General features: G+C 48.0%; 1 protein-coding gene across 2 annotated transcripts in view; it reads left to right on the top strand.

Annotated features, from left to right (window-relative positions):
* The first annotated feature begins 633 nt into the window (after positions 1-633).
* The window catches only part of LOC137524232 (sulfotransferase 1C1-like), a 110,629-nt gene continuing 100,994 nt past the window's right edge, over positions 634-10,268 (top strand). Inside the window, exons 1-3 of one of the 2 annotated variants that reach the window (XM_068243850.1) lie at positions 634-847; positions 3,416-3,572; positions 4,081-4,125. The gene's annotated coding sequence lies outside the window, so the exon portion shown is untranslated. The remainder of the gene's footprint in view (positions 848-3,415; positions 3,573-4,080; positions 4,126-10,268) is intronic. The other variant, XM_068243852.1, reaches the window with a different exon arrangement.

Genomic DNA, 10,268 nt, shown 5'->3' with positions numbered 1-10,268 from the left:
CGCCTGCATTCCACTCGCAGGCGAATTCGTTGGCTCTTTTGTGCGTTTTTTCACCGCTTGAAAAAACGCACATCCCCAACGCAAGAGTGGAAACAGGCCCATCCACTTACATTACATGTGCGAATCCGCATGCGTTGGACGCATGCGGATTCGCGATAGTGGAAACGAGCCCTCACTGGTTGATTTGGACCCAGAGCGTGAATCATCTGCATTATTCTAGGATTTGTCTTTGCTCTCTCTAGAAGTAGAGGAGCTTCAGAGATAAAGCAAAGCAATTAATTTTGCTATATTGATGCACTCTTTTAAAAAGAAACAAATACTTAAACATGTGTGACATAATCGCACCCTTACCCATCCGATAAATGCTGGCTATATTCCACGGCTTCTGACCAGACGCGTAGCTATGGGGGGGACGAGGGGTACAAATGCCCCGGGGCGCTGGGACTTGAGGGCGCTCATCAGCTGCTGCTGTGTGGAGAATCAATTAATACCCGATCCTCTATACGGACAGCCTCAGCCTGAGCCCAACAACAGCTACACGCTGCTTCCTCTTTCAACCCCCTCCCCTCTGTTGTGCTGCGTGATGATTGGGTCACGCTGGTGAGGGGAGGAAGTAGTACAAGGGCGGCAGCAACATTTCAAGCAGCAGAAAGGAGCCAGCTATGGGGACCGGACAAGGATGGGTGAGGCTGGGGCTGCTGCTAGACTGAAGAGCTGTCAGTTCTCCTCTCCTCCTGCAGCCACACAGACTAGCCTGCTGTGCGTGTGAGACAGGCTCTGCACACCTCTCCGGGGAAGCCAGCATCAGCACACTGGACGCTCTCCCAAAGCCTTGACCCTGTGACTGGTGAGAGGACTCATGGGGAGGCATTATCAGGGCAGTAAATTGATTAATTATGTGTGACCTACGGTGTAAACAGTGTGTGTGTGTGTGTGTGTGTGCGTGTGTGTGTCTGTGTGTCTGTGTGTGTGTGTGTGTGTGTGTGTGTGTGTGTCTGTGTGTCTGTGTGTCTGTGTGTCTGTGTGTCTGTGTGTGTGTGTGTGTGTGTGTGTGTGTGTGTGTGTGTATATATAGCGCCGGCCTCTTAAGCATAGCTGCACAGAGTATACCATCACCTAACTGTCCCTAATGCTGGGCATACACGGCACGATAATGCGCCGGTATCGAGCCAGCGGCTTGATTCCTTGCTCGTCCCCGCCTGCGCTCCTTATCAGCCGCTCGATTGTCCGCCCGCGGGGATCGAGCGGGAAATCTATTTGGCGGGTCATCGGACCTGTCGGATATTATCAATCGAGCCATCAGCGGCTCAATTGATAAGGACAGTCTCGAACCGTGTATGTTCAGCATAAGAGGTGCTCACAATCTAATCCCTACCATTGCCATATGTCTCTGTATGTATCGTCTAGTGTAGGGGCAATTTTATGCTGGATACACACGATGCGATTTCCCGCTTGATCAGCGGGATCGATTATTTCCGACATGTTCATTCGCGTTTCGATCGATACAGCCGTCGATTTTGCATGTTAAGTATGCAAAATCGACGGCTGTATCGATCGAAACCCAATCGAACATGTCGGAAATAATCGATCCCGCTGATCGAGCGGGAAATCGCATCGTGTGTACCCCGCATTAGGGGGAAGCCAATTAACTTATCTGTATGTTTTGGGAGGTGGGAGGAAATCAGAGTACCTGCATGAAACCCACACAGACATGGGGAGAACATACAAACTCCTTGCAGATGTTGATCTGGCTGGGATTCGAAGATGGGGGTCCAGCACTGCAAGGCGAGAGTGCTAACCACTATGCCACCGTGCTGCCCTTATATATATCCTGCTTAAAGGGAACCTGAAGCAAGAAGTATATGGAGGCTGCCATATTTATTTACTTTTAAACAATACCAGTTGCCTGGCTGATCTATTTGGCTGCAGTAGTGTCTGAATCACACCAGAAACAAGCATGCAGCTAATCTTGTCAGATCATCTGACAATGTCAGAAACACATGATCTGCTGCATGCTTGTTCAGGGTCAATGGCTAAAAGTATTAGACGCAGAGGATCAGCAGGACAGCCAAGAAACTGGTATTGCTTAATAGGAAATAAATATGGCAGCCCTTCATATCCCCCTCGCTTCAGGTTCTCTTTAAAGGAGTCATCAGGCAAGTGAATAGAAAATAAGTGGTACTTACCGGGGGCTTCCTCCAGCCCCAAGCTCCCAGGACGTCCCTCGCCGCAGCTCTGCCCGCAGCCGTTCACCGCAGGTCCGTCCCGGTCCCCGGCGATGACGTCAGAGCGACTTCCAGGTCGCTCTGTACTGCACCTGCGCGAGCGGTGCTGTCAATCACCGCCACATGGGCTGGAGCGGACTGCGCAGGCGCAGTACAGAGCGACCTGGAGGTCTCTCTGACGTCATCGCCGGGGACCGGGACGGACCTGCGGCGAACGGCTGCGGGCAGAGCTGCGGCGAGGGACGTCCTGGGAGCTTGGGGCTGGAGGAAGCCCCCGGTAAGTACCACTTATTTTCTATTAACTTGCCTGATGACTCCTTTAAGCTAAATACTCATAAGTACTCACCAGAGGAAGATGGATCCAGCGACGTCCCCCTTCACACGAGTGTTCAGCAATCCATCTTCTGGCGGCGGGTATGTGTAATGTTACACATCCAGTGTGAATGGGAAGTCAAGCGATCGCGGTACTTTCCCCGGAGTCGTCGGGAATCTCAAAGATCTGATCCACTGTGACAGTCATGATGTTTTTAATGTATGACCAATCCTGATATACAGTAGTAAACTCAGTCCTCAGTTCCCAATCATGTACCTGCATGACTATACAATGTATGACCTATCCTCATATAGTTATCTCAGTCCCTGGGTCCCAAAAATTTACAATATATGCCAAATACAGTAAATTTCTGATATAGTAAACTACTTGGCCCCGTCCCTTGAAATTCACTATAAAGGGATTGTACTGTATATGGAGCCTGCTGTTGTGCAGATGGACAATGTACATTTAGCTCCACCCATGACCACACCCACAATCTGCATGACCATGCCCGCTTTACATGCCGCACAACCACCTGTGGGTGGAAGGGTGGGGGCTGGGGGCGCACTGAGATGGTCTTTGTCCCCGGGCGCCGAAAATCCTAGCTACGCCTCTGCTTCTGACTCCATGTCTCAGCAACTAACAGCTGCAGAGAAATCCTGGAGCATAAATGTGTGCAGGCAAAAGTAAATCACCTCCAGGCAAAACCAACATCTACAAAACAAACTGACCTTCCAGCCAATATAGCAAGTTTCCACAGACAGCAGCACTGCAAAACAATGATAGAAACATACCTGTAAACTACAGAAGAAGCAGGCAAAAAAAACAAGCTGAAACATCTCCAAAGCATTATGCATGAAATTGTACCTGTTCCCAGCAGCAGCAGAGATCGTGACAGAGCAGCAGAGCGTCCTCCCAACTAGAATCCAGCGTGGAAGAGAAAAACCCTCCATCATGTTATACTTCCTGGAGCGCAGCCCTGCATCACTTCCTGCCTTTAGAACTCAGGAAGAAAGCTGAACTGCAAGTCATAGGGTATCATTCATAAACAGGCTGTCGGTAGTGCGGGAAAACACCGTTCTTCTCCGCAACCGGTAATTAAGACTTCTGGGTGGCCATTCATAAAGAAGTCTGCCTGTTGCGGAAGAAGTGCGGAGGTTTTCTGGAGGAAGCTGGCGGCAGCGTGGCGGTAGGCATGCGGAAACTTAAAAGCTGCCCGATTCCCTCCCTGCGCTGCTCTGTCTGATGCTGCTTGGGAGGTCCCTCCCATTCATTTATATGTATTCCGCCCGCCTATCGCTACTGTCGAGCAAGCGGTATTTTCCTTCCGGATACCGCTTGCTCTAATCTTTATGAATGGATGTGTTTGTTACTTTTTCTAGATTAATCTAGAAAAACTCCGCACAAGGCGGAAATGTATCGCTCTGTCACTTTTTCATGCGGAAAGAGCCTTTATGAATGGGGCTTATGCTGAGTGGTCGGGAAAGTCACCGGTGTTAAGCATTTCCGCATGCGGAAATGCTTTATGAATGATACCCATAGTGCAGAGAGACACAGCTCCCTCCCTGCACAGCCATCAGAGCCCAGGTAAAACAAATGTTTGGAAGCAAATAATTGCATGTGGAGACAGAGCTCACATTAACTAGATGTCGCGAACCTCCGATTTTTGGTTCGCGAACCTTCGTGGAAGGTTCGGTTCGCGGAAAAGTTCGCGAACCGCAATAGACTTCAATGGGGATGCGAACTTTGAAAAATAGAAAAATGTATGCTGGCCACAAGTGATGGAAAACATGTTTCAAGGGGTCTAACACCTGGAGGGGGGCATGGCAGAGTGGGATACACGCCCAAAGACCCGGGGAAAAATCTAGATGTGAGGCAAAGCAGCGTTTTAAAGAGAACCCGAAGTGTGTTTAAAGAATGTTATCTGCATACAGAGGCTGGATCTGCCTATACAGCCCAGCCTCTGTTGCTATCCCAAACCCCCCTAAGGTCCGCCTGCACTCTGCAATCCCTCATAAATCACAGCCGTGCTGTGAGACTGTGTTTACATCTGTAGTGTCAGTCTCAGCTGCTCCCCCGCCTCCTGCATAGCTCCGGTCCCTTCCCCCGTCCCTTCCCTCCAATCAGCAGGGAGGGAAGGGATGTAGGCGGGGACTGGAGTTCTGCAGGAGACGGGGAGAGCAGCAGACTGACACTATAGAGATAAACACAGCCAGCTCTGACAAGCTGTTTGTCAGCAGCGTGGCTGTGATTTATGAGGGATTGCAGAGTGCAGGGGGACCTTAGGGGGGTTTGGGATAGCAACAGAGGCTGGGCTGTATAGGCAGATCCAGCCTCTGTATGCAGATAATATTCTTCAAACCCACCTCGGGTTCTCTTTAAGGGCAGAAATGACATTGAATGCTAAATTGCAGGCCTAAAGTGCTTTCAAAAATCTTGCATGTGTATACATCAATCAGGGAGTGTAATTAGAGTTCTGCTTCACACTAACGCACCAAACTCACTGTGTAATGCACCGCAAACAGCTGTTTGCGTAGGGACGGCCGTGCTGGACTGGTGCGCACCGTGGCGAGAGTGTAGGCCGTGGCGGTTTTCAAGCCCATATGGTCGCCGGGCTGTGGTAGCTAAATGATAGAACAACAGTGACTGTCCAGCTGATCAAATTTGGTCTGTCCACAATGAAGCAATGACCTTATTATCTTCTTGTATGTAGGTAGGCATAAGTAGGTGTCCCAGTAGTTAGCTAGGCATAGGTAGGAGTCCCAGTATAGGTAGGTAGGCATAGGTAGGAGTCCCAGTATAGGTAGGTAGGCATAGGTAGGTGCCTCAGTAGTTAGCTAGACATAGGTAGGAGACCCAGTAGTTAGCTAGGCATAGGTAGGAGACCCAGTATAGGTAGGTAGGCATAGGTAGGTCCCCTAGTATAGGTAGGTGTCCCCGTATAGGCAAGTAGGTGCCCCAGTAGTTAGGTAGGCATAGGTAGGTGTCCCAGTATAAATAGTTAGGCAGGGCCTGGCTGGCACAGTAATAACAATTACCAAGGTCCAACTGCAACAGATAGGGCTGTATTTAATGTCAGTGAGCAACACACACACAAAAAAAACACATCTGGAAAACATCTCTCAAAAGAGCTGTTGAGGGGGGGAACAGTAAAAAAGGGCGCAGGAGGCTAGTGGACAAATCGGGCGCCGCCATTCACTCCCATAATAAATATCGTTTAATGGGCGCCCGATAGCAAAAAAGGGCGCCGGAGAAAAATAACGTTTTAAAAGCGGCGCCCGGAGACTTAATGTTTTATTACTGCTTCTCATGATTACACATTATTTAATGATTTATACATTTTTTCATATTATTTTTAAATGAAAAACAGTACAATATTTTTTTTCAAACATTATTTTTAAACGAAAAACAGTACAATTTTTTTTTTTTTTTTACATTATTTTTAAACGAAAAAACCGCACAATATGTTTTTGAAACTTTATTAATGCTTATCACAGGGGGGTCTTAGGTTTAGGCACCAACAGGGGGGTCTTAGGTTTAGGCACCAACAGGGGGTCTTAGGTTTAGGCACCACCAGGGGGGTCTTAGGTTTAGGCACCAACAGGGGGGTCTTAGGTTTAGGCACCAACAGGGGGGTCTTAGGTTTAGGCACCAACAGGGGGGTCTTAGGTTTAGGCACCAACAGGGGGTCTTAGGTTTAGGCACCAACAGGGGGTCTTAGGTTTAGGCACCAACAGGGGGGTCTTAGGTTTAGGCACCAACAGGGGGGTCTTAGGTTTAGGCACTAACAGGGGGGTCTAGGGGTTAGGGGTAGGTACAGGGGTAACAGTAAAAAAGGGCGCAGGAGGCTAGTGGACAAATCGGGCGCCGCCATTCACTCCCATAATAAATATCGTTTAATGAGCGCCCGATAGGAAAAAAGGGCGCCGGAGAAAAATAACGTTTTAAAAGCGGCGCCCGGAGACTTAATGTTTTATTACTGCTTCTCATGATTACACATTATTTGATGATTTATACATTTTTTAATATTATTTTTAAACGAAAAACAGTACAATTTTTTTTTTACATTATTTTTAAACGAAAAACAGTACAATTTTTTTTTTTTTTTACATTATTTTTAAACGAAAAAACCGCACAATATGTTTTTGAAACGTTATTAATGCTTATCACAGGGGGGTCTTAGGTTTAGGCACCAACAGGGGGGTCTTAGGTTTAGGCACCAACAGGGGGGTCTTAGGTTTAGGCACCAACAGGGGGGTCTTAGGTTTAGGCACCAACAGGGGGGTCTTAGGTTTAGGCACCAACAGGGGGTCTTAGGTTTAGGCACCAACAGGGGGGTCTTAGGTTTAGGCACCAACAGGGGGTCTTAGGTTTAGGCACCAACAGGGGGGTCTTAGGTTTAGGCACCAACAGGGGGGGTCTTAGGTTTAGGCATCAACAGGGGGGTCTAGGGGTTAGGGGTAGGTACAGAGAGGGTTACTTAGTAATTTTTTTTAAACGTTATTATACGTTTCACTATTTAAACGAAAGATTAACGTTTTTACAATTGCCGATTTAATGCACATTATTTAATGATTTATAACTTTATAAAACATTAATTTTAAACGAAATACAGTACAATACATTTTTAAACGTTATCCATGCTTATCGTTTAAAACCCCGCGCCCTTTTTTCCCAGCGCCCCTTTTTAACGTACGCGTTGAGGGGTGCTATTTTAGCAATAACAATCAGCCAGGAGCAAGCCAAGACCAAGAGCCTAACTAATCTTTCCCTAGGAGAACAAGTCTGCAGCAGCTGTCCCTAGTCTGTCTCTAGCAGGCACACGAGTGAGGCTAATGGCCGCTGGACCCTGCCTTATATAAGGGCGGGGGGGGGGGGCTCCAGGGCTTAGTGTAGCCTGAATGGCTACAATGTGCCTGCTGACTGTGATGCAGAGGGTCAAAGGTGACCCTCATAGTGCATTATGGGGCGAATCGAACTTCCGCAAAAGTTCGCTTGGTCCAGGCGAACGTGAACCCCCAAAGTTCGCCTGGAACCGTTCACTACATCTCTAACATTAACCCCCAGCACAGGGGTCCCCCACAAGCACTCTACAATTAAGTATTCTGGGGGGCTTCAGAGCAGGAGAGGCTGAACCTGCCTGGACTGCTGCAAGAAGGCAGCTAGATAAGGGCAAAAAAATATAAAATGATTCCCATGAAAGGGACAGACCTGTAGTGTGGACAGGAAATAAAAAAAAAGTGAGGAGGAAGGGGAGAGTCTTTAATTTATAGCTAACAGACCTGTATGTTAGCCCATTACCCATTCGTATGCAGCCTGCCATGAATACTGCAGGAAATTTATATATATATATATATATCATAGAAAGAGGGACAAAGTCCTGATAGAGGGACAGGGCTCCCAAAGAGGAACAGTTGGGAGCTATGGATATCATAGACTATGAATGCATTTTGCAGATACTGATCTGTTGCATGTGTACAGCATCTTTGTGTGCAGCATCTTGCAAAGATTTCTATCTGATGGGGAGTTCAGCTCCATAGAACTGTGTAGAGTATGGCTCTCATACTACAAGGAAGGGGGTAATATCGGTCTGTGATCTTTCATTTCCCAAAGACTTTTATCTGATGTGTGTACCCACCTTTAGGCTGGGAACACACTAGGCAGAAACGCTAGCGTTGCGGAAACCGCAGCTAAAATGCACATAATGCAAGTCAATGGGCCACATAAAAAAACACATATGCTTGCGTTCTGCAATGTGCGTGTCACGGACGGTTGCGGGGCCGCAGGCGCGTCCTGGAACCGCCCGTGAAGAAAAGAACGATCGCACTCGATTCCCTGCATCGATTGCGCTTCAGATCAATAGAACCAAGATTTGATGTGTAGTATTCCCCTGCCTTGGAACAGCTGGGGGATCTGTCTTAGCTGAGTGAAAGCCTGGGGGAAGGTGTTAATTAGCTTGGACATATTCCCTGTGGAAGGCACAATTTCCCTTTTGGTTCTGGGAACCAGGTGACACTTAGCTGATCTCATGGAGATGTTAATTAACCAAAGGATGCCTAGGTGCAGCCAAGCAGGCTACGAATCCACGGGAGGTCTTGACACTTTGCTCCCTAGTAAAGATCAAAGGAAAGTCAGCTGTTAGCAGCTAGAACACAACCTCAGTCTCATGGCATAATCCATAACTTCCCAGATCTGTCATATTTCTGGGGTTCCTGAGATGGCAGCTTCACCAAACGTGGGGGAAGTGTAGCATGAGCCCCGGTGCTGGTTCTGAGGAAGTTTCAGAACATTCTGAGGTAAGGACTGCCAGTTAGGCAGTTTGAAAAGGCCCTGATGATACCACAGGGGTCCCACCCCTCATGTCTGGTATCAGGGCGCTGGGTAAATCGAGACAGACCTGAAAATGTTAATAAATCTGCCCTGACCTGTACGGTTCTGTGAGATAGAGCCCATATATGGGTAGATATGATTTCTAGCCCCAGTACAAGGGGAGGGCTCATCTCATCTTTGAAGGGGGTGTATGGCTCCCCGCCCTCACTCCCTCCTACTGAAGCAGGGGCATAAGAATGGCTGAGGACCCAAACTCAGTGTCCTCCACACTGAACCATCTTGCACTCATCAGATGCCAGCTTGAGGATATGCTGGCATCCACCTGGTCTGAACTCTGAACTCTGGACTTTGAAACCAAGAACTTTATGATTCTTCCCACAATAAGGACATCTTTCCAGGAACTAAGTATTTTTCTCCCTTCTTTTATTTTTCATACTGGCTATTACTGTTTTAATAATTGTTGATTTTAATAATTGTCTGTATATATTAATTATTTATATTGCTGTGAATAAAAGACTTCCTCCAAGTCATTCACTGTTTCGCTACCCTGCTTATCAGCACACACAGAAATGATCCCGGGTCTCTGAAGATATGCTACTGTTTGTTTGTTGTTGGCTAGACAGAATATCGTGTGTTTAACCGTTTTATCCGCAGGATTAGTCAGTCAGTTAGTGGGCCCCACGGTCCCATGATAACCGTGGTGGTGGCAGTTTACTCTGAACCAGTGGGTGAAGTGGTAATCACCCGTGTCTCACAGGCTCCCTTCTGAGTTGTCTGCGGCTAATTCTTAACGGTTCCTGCGCATTGACTGCGACCAGAGTTCGCACGATCTGTGCGCTGGCACCGTTTAGAAGGCTAAGTGCGGTCAGCCACTAGGGACAGTGTGACAGTGGTGGCAGCGGTGGGATCTGTGTTGTGCTGAAAGTATCTACGATAGCGCTAGCGCTATCGAGAAACTAACTAATTCGTTGGTGTAGCTGGAAGGCAATATATTTTTTATATATACAGAGAGACTGTGTAGCCAGTACCCCTCCCCAAAAGTTTTATTTTATTTGGCATGGAAATGTCCGGGAACTACAAGAAAATGGGCCTGGCGGACCTGCAAAATCTTTGCCAAGAGAGAGGCATTGATGTCGGCCGCAAGAAACAACAGGACCTGGTAACGGAATTGTTTCAATGGGATACCCAGCAACTGCGGGAGCCGGGAGTGTCCGCTGAAGTGGATACCAGCCCATCTGACAATCGAGGGGAACCAGAGACTGAGACTCCTGACCGTACAGAGGTTGTGCATCCTGAGGGCCCTGCATCAACAGTTACGCCGGAGAATGTCAGTGTGGACCCCAATCCCAGAGTTTCTGACAGTACTCGCCCGGAACTGGCCAGTACTGGACTGTCCGTTT

The sequence above is a fragment of the Hyperolius riggenbachi genome, chromosome 7 (assembly GCF_040937935.1).
Source record: "Hyperolius riggenbachi isolate aHypRig1 chromosome 7, aHypRig1.pri, whole genome shotgun sequence".
NCBI classification, from domain to species: Eukaryota; Metazoa; Chordata; class Amphibia; order Anura; family Hyperoliidae; genus Hyperolius; species Hyperolius riggenbachi.
The sequence above is the reverse complement of the archived record's forward strand: the minus strand, read 5'-3'. Positions and strand labels throughout refer to the sequence as shown.